This window comes from Coenobita brevimanus, chromosome 13, assembly GCF_032717465.1.
Source record: "Coenobita brevimanus isolate Jiangsu-jjx chromosome 13, ASM3271746v2, whole genome shotgun sequence".
In the NCBI taxonomy this organism is placed as follows: domain Eukaryota; kingdom Metazoa; phylum Arthropoda; class Malacostraca; order Decapoda; family Coenobitidae; genus Coenobita; species Coenobita brevimanus.
In genome coordinates this window covers 47,468,046-47,482,021 of record NC_136966.1, presented here as the reverse complement: position 1 = coordinate 47,482,021, position 13,976 = coordinate 47,468,046, and the positions used below count along the sequence as shown (strand labels likewise).

Sequence of the window (13,976 nt, the reverse complement as noted above, 5' to 3'; positions counted from 1 at the left end):
TAAGGAAGGAACGAAGAAACATTGCTCGCGTCCCTTGTATTAACATGTAAGATATAAAGATAAAAGGAGGAGAGCAAAGAAGGAAGGGAGAAGAGAGGGCGGAGATGAGGAGAGAAGAAAGGAGCGGCAATGAAAGGAGAAAGAGAGAGAGAGAGAGAGAGAGAGAGAGAGAGAGAGAGAGAGAGAGAGAGAGAGAGAGAGAGAGAGAGAGAGAGCAAGCTTCCACATACATAAACTTATGGAATGTGGTGTCGACATGAAATCACAATTAGCTGTATATATGAGGCACGTTAACACTCTTAGGCTCTTTTGACTCACTCTTGCCTGCATAAACCATCTGACGTTATTGGAATACAATGGATGAGTTTTGCCCATAATGAGAGAGTTAATATTTACAATGTAAAAACTACTGTGAGTCAGTCTCAGCTGAATAAGATCGTCTGCATGTGATGCAATAGAATGCTTGAATTGTTCTGACAATGATGTGGATAATGGTGAAAGCATTAATATTGTAAGACTCTTCTGACTTACTATTAGCTGAATAAAACCGTCTGACTGTAGAGTGAAAAGAACAGGAAGCTAGAGCTGTCCAAACCATGAAAGGGTGGCAGAACTAATCCTCTTATGGTTGATTATTCCCGATGAAAAATTTTCAGCTAACACTTAATTTTTGTATTCAGCTGAGAGTGAGTACAAGGAGCCTGGCAGTGTTACTAAGACACAGGAAAACCATCCTCCATAGCAGTTCACTGATATCGGAAATGGTGTTGATTTTTTTTTTTTTCATTTTTCATTTATCTCACTCTTTTATGTTGTTGTGCAGTATATGATAGAATTGGAAACCGGCAATCGTGTACACAACTTGAACGCTATTAACTTTATTTATACCGTATGGATGAGGATCGTGTCGATCTTTGATCATTCATATGAATTTACGAGATAAATAAGCCTTGATAGAGGTATACTATGAACAAAGCTCGTTGTGCTTTTTTTTTTTTCTCATTTTCCAATGTAATATTCACCCTAAACTTGTTGTGAAATGTGAGTTATCGGTATGAGTGAAAAACTAGACAGTCTTATACACAACCTAAGTGGAAGAAAGTTACTAAATACTGCTCCAGCCTCTCTACAGGATCCAGCTCAGAGTGAGGAGATGCTGCCCTATTGTTGAGGCTTAGTTACGAGCTGAGAACAAGGGGCTGGGAGGAGATGAACACAGAACACACATTAAGAAAAGAATTCTGGTAAAACTGGGAATGTAGACAGTGAATTTAGATCAAGAAAATTAACCTCTTCATTTTAGACAAAAATTTCTGGTAAAACTAAGTGTAGATAGTGAATTTAGGATAAGAAAATAAACATATTTTATAATTGGAAAGATTTTCTGGTAAACTGAGAGCATTAATGGTGAATTTAGATAAAGAAAATCAACACCTTTAATTTTTGCTAACGATGGACAATTTTACTAAACATGAGAGAGTTTTCAAACTTCAGGGTTTATATGTAACAATCAGTGATTCTTTCATTATTCGACGCCCCCAGTAAACTTAAAAAAAAAAAAAGTCTATGTATCAAGAATGAAATGTCAGGGAGGGAAAGATGCTACTGCATTGCTCGCACTGAGTTACCAACAGAAAACGAGAGGTTGGAAGGCGATGAACAATGAACACACGATAAGAGACTATGTACTGGTGGAACTAGGAATGCGTCTGTAGAGTTTAGACCTGAGCAGTTACAGAATACTTGTAAAGTATTTTAATAGTATAGAAAAATACCAGACGGATAAACAATTAACTGGTTTCAAAATAATAATAATAAAAAAAGGCTTTTATTTCCGTTGCCTTCAGACAATTTTACTCAGATGAGGTAACACCCTATCCTGCGACTGGTATAAAAATCTATATATTTATATCAGCTGAAACCTATATGATGGGAGATGCAAAGAGACATTAAATTGGATAGGTATAACTTACACAAAAAGATACAAATTACTCAAAAAGATGTAGCCGACCCCGCATTTTTGGTGGACGTTTTAGGAAAATTCAGTGGGTATCGACTCCGAAGGAGTGGTTATTTTGTTAGACCCCGTTTCTGGGAATGAATCAATGTTAAAAGAAGTAATTTAATGAATGCTTTATCCGATTTGACTTAAAACTGGTTCTTACACTATGTGCTGGTTTCGGAAAAAGTGACTCGATTTTCATGCAGATGAAAGATCAAATCAAGAGGAATCAAGGAAAAAATTCCTGACGCGGCGTTATTTCATAAAACGTGTGATGCAGTTCGAATTAAACTTGGCACCTGCATTGTCTGTGGGGATGAGAAGTTATTCAGTTTTGATCCCGATCGATCAAAAATCAACGTCACAGCCAGAGGCATAGTTCGGGCGGGACGTTGTTGTGCTCTCTGAACACTTCTGATCTCGCTAGACGTGTTCAGCGTGATCACCTCTTTACAGAGCGGGGTCAGCAATAGTACAGAGAGGCCGAGAACGTTCCGTCTTCGCATAAGCTTGCAGATTATCACCAAAAATTTTGGGATTATGTTATCCCTTCGCGATTAAACGTTCCAGCATACGGCCATGGGAACATACTCATATGGAAAAAATCACACATGAAAATCTGCTTCCCATGCTATCACAGCTTAAAGGTTTCAAATCCTCTATATTCTCTCTCTCTCTCTCTCTCTCTCTCTCTCTCTCTCACTATGACCTCCCATTGTTTGCCTCCATTTACTCTCTGGCTCCCTTGGCACTCTCACCCTCGGAGTCATTTTGTTTCCCCCAATACCCATCAACCCTCCATCACCCTCCACTACCCCTACAACCCTTCCATTACTCCCCATCACCCTTTCCCTTACTCCTATCGCTTCCCTACCCATACTGTTCCTCCCTTACCCCTTATAAACCCTACTCCTACCATCCCTCCCTTACCCCTTATAAACCCTACTCCTACCATCTCTCCCCTACCACCTCACCCCTTCCCTCCCCTACCAACCCTCACCTACCTTAATAGCCAATTTTCCTAACCCCTGTCATCCATACTTTACCCCCTATCACCCCTTCCCTCCCCTAGCGTCTCTTCCCTACCCTTATAGCTGATTTTCCTAACCCCTGTTATCTATAACCTACCCCATATCACCCCTTCCCTACCCTCAATCACCCCTTTCTTATCCCTTCTCACCCCTCACCTTGCTAGGTTCCCAAGATGTGTGTGGTCTTTTTACCTACGTCACTATGTACGTTGTTGATGCTGACGTTGTTGTTGCTATTGCTGTTGTTGTTGTTGTTGTTGGGTAACCTCGGTCTGTCTGTCGATGCAGACTCATCAATCACACCCGCCCCTGCAGGGAAGATCCCGAGCAGTAAACCCAAGTTCCCCTGAGGTAGACAGGTCTTCGGCACAGCTAAGCGCGGAAAGAGTGTAGCAGTTTGCTTCGTCACGGAAGCCGCCTTTGAGTCTCTACACCCAGTTAACAGGGTCACCACAGTACGCTCCACTTCACCCTGTTTTTTGGCTATATGGTTAACACCACCACCAAGAAAATAACACTATGTACGTAACGCTATATTTCCCTTCCCTGTTAAATTCGTACACCTACATCAGATAGTCGTTCTATATCTCTACTAGTCGTCTGAACTCTCTACTTCTTTTCCATCCCATTATGACGGGCACGCAGCACCCAACGCACACACTTTCACCTGTTTTCTGGCCAGCTCCTTAACGGAATAGTTAGCCTGTACTCTCAGTCTTTCCTGTATAGAAACAGTCAACTATGGAGCTACCTTCCTCAGTATATTTCCTACCGCCTATGTTCTACAGTCTTTTAAATGCAGTGTATCCAGGCACCTTGAATTGAACGATTTTTTGATCTGGCCTTGATTTCCGTACAATTTACTTTGAGAGGAGGAAATTTCGTTGGCTTGGGTCCTTTCTTTTTTTCCACTGAAAAAATTCCCACCATTCAGATATTCCACTTATTGCTCTCCTGCTTTCATTGAAACTCCTCTCCATTCAGATATTCCATTTATATTCTTGCTTATCAATCCCAGGTCACAAGTTCTCCCTAACTCCTCTCCAGTCAGCTGTTCTCCCAAATTCTTCTTCAGGTAAATGCTCTCCCTAATTCTTTTCCAATTACAGTACGTGTTCTCCCTAATTCCATTTCAGTCAGATGTTCTCCCTAACTCCTCTCTAGTCAGATGTTCTTCCTAACTATCTCCTGTCATGTTCTCCCTAATTCGTCTCTGTTAGATGCTCTCCCTAACTCCTCTCCAGTCACATGTTCTCCCTAACTCCTCTCCAGCTAGGGGTTCTCCCTAATTCATCTCCAGGCAGATGTTCTTAATCTCTCCCAGTCATATGCAGTATGTCTCCTAATCTCATCAGTCAGACACTCCACCTATATCCATCTGTTTCCTCCCAACTTGATATTACTTACTTATATCCTAAATCCCATCTACCAAATTTTCTTACAGGGATTTGCCCCTAATCCATCCTCAAGCAGATATCCATCCTAATCCCTCTCAGTCAAATATTCATCATGATCTGTCTCAATCAGATATGCCTCTTAATTCGTCCCATTTCGATACTCCTCCTATATCCCTCCTAGTGAGATATTACTCCTGGTCTCTCTCCAATCACACATTCCTCCTAATCCTTTCCCAAGCTGGTATTCCAACGCTATACTTCCCAATCCAACAACTTCTGACCTCACGTTACTCTCTCACTTCCTCACTTCTTTTATTCAAAGTCTCGTCCTCCTCCTTCTTCCTACCAGCTTCCCATTCACTGACTCTCGCTCAATAAAACTTTTCCCATCCCCTCTGGCTCACTCGCTCACCCATTCTCACTCACTCTTACGCACACTTCGCTTCCAACAAACACACCATTTTCTTTTACTCTTTCATCTCCCTTCCATCTAATATATAACTTTTTTTTTCTTTGTTTCGTCTAGTAAGTCTATCGGCTCCATCTGTTACTTTTCCTATCCCTTCACCCTTCCACATTCACGGTCATTCCCACTCCATTTCCATCGAATACCCCATTCTTTCATCTGTTTCTTCTTTTTCATCTACCATTTTCAAAATCAAGATTATACTTTTCACTGTTCTGAAGATTATACTGTTCCATCCATTGTCAGCATAATATCATCCATTCAAACTCACTCTGAGGCCTGTTTCCACTTTAACACATTTTTTTTTTTTTAATCTCCTTACATCTAGCTTTGCTTTCTGCTCTACATGATACTGTTCTCGTCTTTAGATTTCTCTAGATTAGACATTTCCTAGCCAGCCTCAACACTACCTCACTCTTTCACACTCATTCCTTCTTCCACGAAAAAGAAAAGGAACGGTGGAGGGGGTGACCTGGGACTGGAAGCCCGAAAGAAGTCGTCCTTTCCTGAGTGAATTGAACAAAAGAGCCAAAATCAAGATCCGATTATTTCGAGAATTCGTCTGTATGTAGGCTGGAAGAAAGACTGGGACTTCTGGGATGACCTGATACATACACGAAGGCCTGAGTGCAGGTTAACTCTTATATTAGAAAGTGAGAGAGAAAAGCGGCAAGAAGTGCTGCGAGATGGATACAGTGTGCCCATCATTTTGGGGACAGGATGCACCAAGTAAGTTTAGTAGAACAGCGGCCATTGGAATAGCCACTGTAGAGGGAGAGAGAGATGAACACTGAGGCAGAGAGAGGGAATTTGAGAAGAATCAGTAAGAGGAGGAGAATTGATCAGACGAAGAGCTCCACTTCCCTTTGACACATCTTTTTCTTTTTATCTTTTACATCTAGACGTTCTTACTTCTCTAGATTTTATCTCTCTCATATTAGATCACCTATTTACTATTTATCTTACTCCCACCCTACTTCCATTTGACACGCCATCCTATCTATCTGTGTGTGTGTGTGTGTGTGTGTGTGTGTGTGTGTGTGTGTGTGTGTTACATATAGTCAGTTTTCGTTTCTAATTTATTTCCTCATCCCTAGATTATATTTTTCCATCCTTTCTCAGCAATCGCTCACCCATTCACACTTACTATAACATATGCAAACACAGCAGTTTTACTGTTATTTTCTATGTTTCAAGCCCCAAGCTATTTTTTTTTTTTTTTAACCTTTAAATTACCGGTATACTTTTGCCATTCTCCTACCCCTCCACACTGGCTTCTATACCCGCTCCAGTTTCATTTTCACGCCTCACATCTTCTAAGCCAACCATTGTTTGGATAGGTAGTCCCCCCCTCCTCCCGTTTCTTTTAACACCAGCTCGTTCCGTCACACTCACCCCTACTTCCAGTTCTCTTCCATCTAAAATATTACTTTTCTTCCTTTTTCGACTCTTAGAGTAGTTTTTTTCATTTCATTATCTTACTCTAAGATTGCTCATCCATTTACACATATTCTTACATCCTCTCCACTTTCATATAATTCATCGCTTTCTCCTTTCACAACTAGCACTGCACATTCAGCCATTCCTTTTCATATTACTACATTATACAGTAATTCGTTTGTGTGGGGGGTGGGGTGAGACCGAGGCAGTTATCATCCGGGATAGGAGAAAAAAATGCTGCAGCAATTATGAAAGCCTTGCATAATATGCAATATATGACGGATGGAGATTCTCATAAATTTATTGATGGTTAAATGCAACTGTACTAGTAATTACAGCAACATGTTTTGCTGAGGGATATTTAGAACCATTTCAGGGTTATTACTATAATGAGGTAATAATACTGATGATAATCACGTGAAGGTGTCCACAAGGTGGATCGCTGAATCGCGCCCGTAGGCCAAAGGGAAAACAGCAGATCTTATGCTGGTGGATAGTAAAAAAAGTGGTCAGTTTTAAAGATCTCCACAAAAAAATGATGGTGGCAAGTAAGAACTTGACGATGTTAGAAATTCCAACAACAAATGATGGTACCAAGTCACATTCAAATAACTTAAAGAAATTTCCACAGAAAATGATGCAGAATGGAGTATCAGATCGATTTTTTAACATTCGACAAAAAATTTTGGTTGCATGTAGCATTCAAATCATTCTTAGAAATTTCTCGCAAAAAATGATGGTACTATGCCATAGTATATAAGTGAATCGCGGCCTTCGACAAAACATGACGGTGCTATGATGTAGTATTTATTTTCAAGATACTACACGTGAATCTTGTAGCCGCAATTCAATAATAATAATAATAATAATAATAATAATAATAAAATAATAAAAATAATAATAGTAATAATAATAATAAAAGTAATAATAATAATAATAATAATAATAATAATATTAATAATAATAATAATAATAATAATAATAATAATAATAATACAGTAATAATTCATTCATTGCCAGACGCCATGTATCCCAGACGGGGTGGCCAAGGGCTTAGAGTTAATTGTTTTACAGGGAGGGGCACTAATCCTCCACCAACCCCACTTTACACGTAGGGATGCCAACAGCATCTGGTGTTCCCAGGCGGTCACCCATCCATGTACTAACCAGACCCAACGTTGCTTAACTTCGCTGATCGGACGGGAAACGGTGTACTCAACGTGGTATCGCTGAAATATATTGCAAGGATTCGAACCAGCGCTTGCAACTGCGTGAGTACAGCAGCTTACCAAGCGACCTCTTTTCCTAGCAAAGGGCAGGGTGAGGAGCAGGAAAGTCCAGACAGCCTAAATCTGCCCAACCCAATGGGCCACGCTTCCATTCATTCACCATTCAAGCCTCAGGAATCCTGGCTGTATCTGATACGCCAATACTACTACTACTATTATTATTACTACTACTACTAATAATAATAATCACTACATCATCCATATCACCATCATAAAACATCAATAACAACAAAGATTGTGATAACAGTAATGCTTACAACAATAATAATGCCTGCAAAAACAATGATAAAACCCAAAACGAAATAAATTATCAGAGCCACACACACCAAACCTCCCCATCCCACATCTGTTTATACCACCTCGAGCACATCACTTAGCCTGTGAAATGTGCCACCCTCCTCTTAGCACATCCTTCGTCATTCCCACAGCAATATACGGTGGGTGGTGCCTGTAGGCGCTTACAATATACGCCAATAAACATGAGTGGGGCGAGGGGCGGCGAGGGCAAGGATTAGATGTGAGAAGGGAGGCTGTGAGTTAGAGGCTGGGTGAGATGAGTTATGATGAGGGTGAGATGAGTGAGGTGAAGTGAGAGGGTGGATGAGGTGAGAGGTAAGGTGAGGGGGAAGCAGTGGCACGTGAGGGGGAGCTTGGGACTGTGAGGTGAGTCAGGAGAGATAATGAGGTGAGAAAGAGTGACGTGAGTGGTTGGGGTGAGAGGAGGAAAAGGGCAGATGAGGGGAAGGATTAGTATACAAAGAGAACAGACCTAATAATCCTTTCAAGACTGCTTGCTACAACCGAGGCTTCGACTATGATATCTAATTCTACGGGCTGAAGATAAAGACAGCAAAGAGTATTGTGAAAGAGAAAAGTGAAAGACTGAGTGATGTGAGAAAAAGTACGTAATGACGAGACAGAGCGAGTGAGATGAGAGGTAAGATAAGATGAAAAGTAAAGTTAGGTGAGGTTAGGCAGGGTGAGCTATGGCGAGAGGGAGGTAACAGATTAAGTGTAATGAGACTGTGTGAGACAAGAAAGAGAGGAAGGATACGGTGGGATACCGATTATAATTTTTCTCTCTCTGCGATCATTACAGATGTAAAGAATTTGGTTCAACCTAGTTAAATCATCAATGGCATTAACGGAGATTAAGTCAAGGATGAAGTGAAAATATATCTTTGTAGGTTAAATAACGTATACCGTGCAGGCGACCCTTGAACCTCATTACTTCATACACGGTTTATCCCATATAAACTGTAAGGATTTATTTCACTCATGTTAGGAGGACTTAAAAATGTGATTTTTTCCCTATTCCCATATTTATCATACTTTTAGCAGTGTTCTGTTTGGTATGATATTATTCGTTGGCTTAATTTACGACAATTGCACATAGCCTATTCCGTTGAAAGAATAAAGACTTGGTAAGTCAATGTTTATCAAGTTATAACTGAGTGCAAGAGTTTAGGAGTAAGTACCGGTAAGCTTTACCTTTTGGTGTTTCTGGTTTTCATTAAAAAAAAAAAAAAAATATATATATATATATATATATATATATATATATATTATATATCTATCTATCTATCTATCTATCTATAGATATAGATATATATATATATATATATATCTATTTTTCTGTTTATCTATCTATCTATATTTCTATATATATATCTATATATATCTATCTATCTATCTATCTATCTATCTATCTATATATATATATATATATATATATATATATATATATATATATATATATATATCATCCAAAAACTGCAAGAATGAGATCAACTTATCAATTATAGGTAAGTTTTCGAATCTCTCGTGTTCATTTCGGTGTATTCATTTCGACTGTGGCACGTTGAGTCATCGTTTACAGAACCCTAATTAGCGACATTTTATAGGTGATATAGGAGGCCTCATACCATGTCTTCTTTTTAGAGTAAGTTAGAATATTGCACTTCAAAATTCTCATCTATGTTACTTATACTCTAATAATGTTGACTGAGATTTTATAAACAATATACAAGATGATATTGACGTGTACTGTGCAGAATAAATCGCTCAGGACGAAGTTTTGGGAAATCACCCAAACCACATAATATAGGCTACGTCTCCTACTCCCAGCAACCACTGTGGGCCAGACGCTATGTAGTATGTATTGCGACTGTACCTTGGCTGGGCAGTAATGCTTTGCTTGCAACTCTGTAATGGTCGGGTGCCAACCAGAAAAAAAAAAAAAAAAACAGCATTAATAATCCTCAAAAGACACTCCCACTCTCACCACCATAAGATGACAAAGACAGGCTAATGACCGCCTGCTCTTAGAAGCAGGGGATGCATTCCTGGTAGGAGGGTGATCATTAATTACATCGAGAGGTTTCCCCTAAGTGAATAAAGTCGTCTGGCAGCAGAAAGGCCAATATAAAACTGGCATGATCGGAGTAAGGAAGTTAAGAACCCTGTGGTAATGATGTGCTGGCAACTCTGTGGTGGTAAATTGGTGAAGGAAGGAGCGAAGACGACGAAAAATCAATGCAATACCTTTAATCCCGACAGCGAGGGGAAAAAAAAAAGAGTTATGAATACTGCTCAATCGACACACACCTCCACCAGAGCAATATGTGCAAAGATGGAATAATGAACAACAGCGATAGGTAATGAGTGTTCGATTCTCCTTTAAGTTATATCAAATAATCAGACAGTAGAAAGAAGAAATGTCCCCGATGGAGTCGCAGTGAAGAGGTTAATGATTCGGTTATAATACAATATTGTGCCGTGGACTGAATAACGGTCAGGTGGCGGAGAAAGGAGTTAAGAAAAGCTGTTAAAAATTAATGTTTTTTTTCTATTTTTATTAACCCTAAATTTAGGGAAGAGTAAAGTAATGGTCTTTGAGAGAGGTGAAGTTAGTGAATGTACAGTGAGGTTGGATGGTGAGGAATTGGAAAATGTGAGTACGTTTAAGTATTTGGGTAGTGTGATGAGTAAGGATGGAGGTTTGGAGGGTGAAGTGCTTGAAAGGGTACAGCAGGGAAGAAAGGTTGCTGGTTCCTTGAAAGCAGTGATAAGAAACAGGGAAGTGAGCATGGAAGTGAAAAAGTTACTACATGACAGTATTGTGATACCAACTCTAACGTACGGAAGTGAAGCTTGGACATTGCTGGAAGGACACAAGTCAAGAGTGAGAGCAGTGGAAATGAGTTATTTAAGAGGAGCCTGTGGAGTCACGTGGAGAGACAGGCTGACGAATGAGGATATAAAGGAGCGTTGTGGTGTGGATGTGGATGTGATAGGAAGCGTTATGAGGAACACACTGAGGTGGTTTGGCCATGTGGAGAGGATGGAGGGTGAGAGACTGACGAAGAGAGTGTATGTGAGTGAGGTGGAGGGGGGAAGAGGGAGGGGGAGGCCGAGGATGAGATGGAGGGATGGGGTGGAGAGGTATATGAGAGAGGGGGGTGTGAGTTGGGAGCAGGGCAGTGAAATGGCGGGGGACAGGGCGACTTGGAGGCGATTTGTTTGTGGCCACCCCAAACGGGATTGAGGCGTCTGGCAATAGATAGATAGATAGATAGATTAACCCTAAAAAAAAAACGTATATTCAAGGCAACTACAAAAAAGGTGTAATAATGAAACGTCTCCTATAATGACAACCACAAGAAAGAAGGAGAGCCACAAAACACACCCGCGCGCACGCACGCACGCACGCACGCGCACGCACGCACGCGCACGCACGCACGCGCACGCACGCACGCGCACGCGCACGCACACACACACACACACACACACACACACACACACACACACACACACACACACACACACACACACACACACACACACACACACACACACACACACACACACACACACACACACACACACACACACACACACACACACACACACACACACACACACACACACACACACACACACACACACACACACACACACACACACACACACACACACACACACACACACACACACACACACACACACACACACACACACACACACACACACACACACACACACACACACACACACACACACACACACACACACACACACACACACACACACACACACACACACACACACACACACACACACACACACACACACACACACACACACACACTGGAACAAATTTTTGCCGACAACCATAAAGGTACTAGCATTAATACTCCTCATAATACACCCACACTCCTGTCAATACAAGATGACAAAGATGGGTTCGATAATTCCGTGCGATAATGTTAAGTGGTTCGAGTTTTTCACAAGCTGAATAACATCGTCAGTCAGTGGCAAGGGCAAGGTACAAGTTGCAGTCGCAGTGAAGAATTCAAGAACACTGTTGTAACGATGTGCTGTAAACTTCATAGTGATGAGGTGGTGACGGACGGAATGAAGAAAATGAGAAATCAATTCGACCTATTTCTACTGAGAACCAAGAGAAACAGCACTATTAATACCTGAACGACTCTCACACTCCTTCCAGCACAGTATGACAAAGACGAAGTAATAATCTGTAGGGTTAAGTAGCAGGGGTTCGATACCTGGATGGATGGTGAATACTAATTACATGGCGAGGTGCGCAGAGGGGAATGGGGGCGGTAAGGGGAACGACATCAATCACGGTGGCTCGTTGGTGTGGGTGCTGGATTGGACCAGGGCCCATATACACGTTAGTGATGATAAAAGAATCCCTACGTCTTTTCTAGTGTATTCTTGCCACATTCAGACAATTTAGGAATAGTGTCTCTAAGTTGAGGACATAAATATAACACTTTCAATTTCCTGCATTTCTGCCATGCTGGACAAAATCGACTCGAGATAGCTTGATAAGAGCGAAAAACATCATTGTAATGAGTTCATTAAATGGCGAGAGCCACAGAACGGAGAAAGGGGTGAGGCTGAGGGGGGGGGGGGAGGTGCCGGGTATCGGATAATGCTAGAAGATTTTGCTTAATTTTGAGAAATCCTGTCAGTCAAAGGATTTATAAACTATCATGAGCTCTTAACGACACCATTTCGTTAATCATGTCACTACAATAAAGCCATCATAGGAATAATTACACTTACATATGGTAATACTGTTTTCTAAGAAAGTACAACAGTTCTAGTCCCACCTGGAGTACATGAAGAGAGTCCAAGTCCGGCTGAAGAGGTATCTTACATCTCCAAATCTTTATATAACTTTTCCTTTGCTAAAATCACGACGCCTGTGGAATAAGGACATCCTTTTTTTGAATCTGTTACCTCCAGTCAGTTTTAACAAACTTACGAATATTCTTCAAATTGAAGGGGTTAATTAATTTTATACTTGAGACCGATAGTTCAGAAAGTCTATTCTGCACTGAAGGAAACTACATGGAGATAAATATGAAATACAACTTGGGAACGGCTTCTAGCGATGAAGGGCACGATGAAGCCTATATCCAAACCCTACTTCGAAAAGATCGTCTGATGATAATGAGAATATAGATAAAAAACACGTACTCTTTCTGAAACCATTAATTACATGGCGAGGTTCACAGAGGGGGCTGGGGAGGGAATATTAATCAAGGTGGCTTATTCGTGCAGGTGGCTGGGGCATATCAGTGATAGTTAGGGACACCTCTTACTATAATTACTAGGTCAGTTTGTGTGGTTGTAAGCCATCTAAAATTACTTCCAGGTGGTCTGCGTAAAGAATACAAAGTGGTACATCAAGGTGTTAGTTCCAGTGGTTGTTCTAAGCCAGATAAAATCGTTCGGAAGTAATTAAATTGAAGCAGAAAAAATGTAGGGAAATTAGTAATAAAGATAAGACGTTAGTTACGGAGGGAGGGATTAACCCCTTGAATCTGGTGACGCCCTTATTACTATTACTTCCAGACGATTTTATTAAGCTTAGGAGAATTTTCATATTGGAGAGGTTTGGTACAACCTTCATTAACCCTTCCACTGCTAGGGGTCCTTCCTAAGATTAATGAAGTCGTACGCAGGTAGAACGAGCAACTTGTAAATAACGGCACTGGACTGAAGGGTTTAATGATCACTGAATAAGGCTCTTTCGTTATCCATTTTAATACGATGCCATCTCTCTTAGTACTGTATATTCCTGCTGCTTCAGGGCAACCATATTCATCCTCTTGTATTGAAGGGCTTGATGAAGCTATGAGTCCTCTGTTTCAAGGAGTCTACCTTAAGTTGAATGAGACCGATTGAGGAGGGTAAGAACAAAAGAAAAATAGAGAAACTCGTACTGAAAGTATTAATAACATGGCAAGGTCCACAGAGGGGAAAGAAGAGGGAAAGGGGGAAGGTAGCTCGTTGGTGCAGGTAGTGGGTAGAAAT

General features: G+C 40.8%; 1 pseudogene; it reads right to left on the bottom strand.

Moving 5' to 3' along the window:
* Positions 1 to 7,454: 7,454 nt before the first annotated feature.
* Positions 7,455 to 7,573, bottom strand: LOC145416774 (5S ribosomal RNA; annotated as a pseudogene).
* Between the last annotated feature and the right edge of the window lie 6,403 nt (positions 7,574 to 13,976).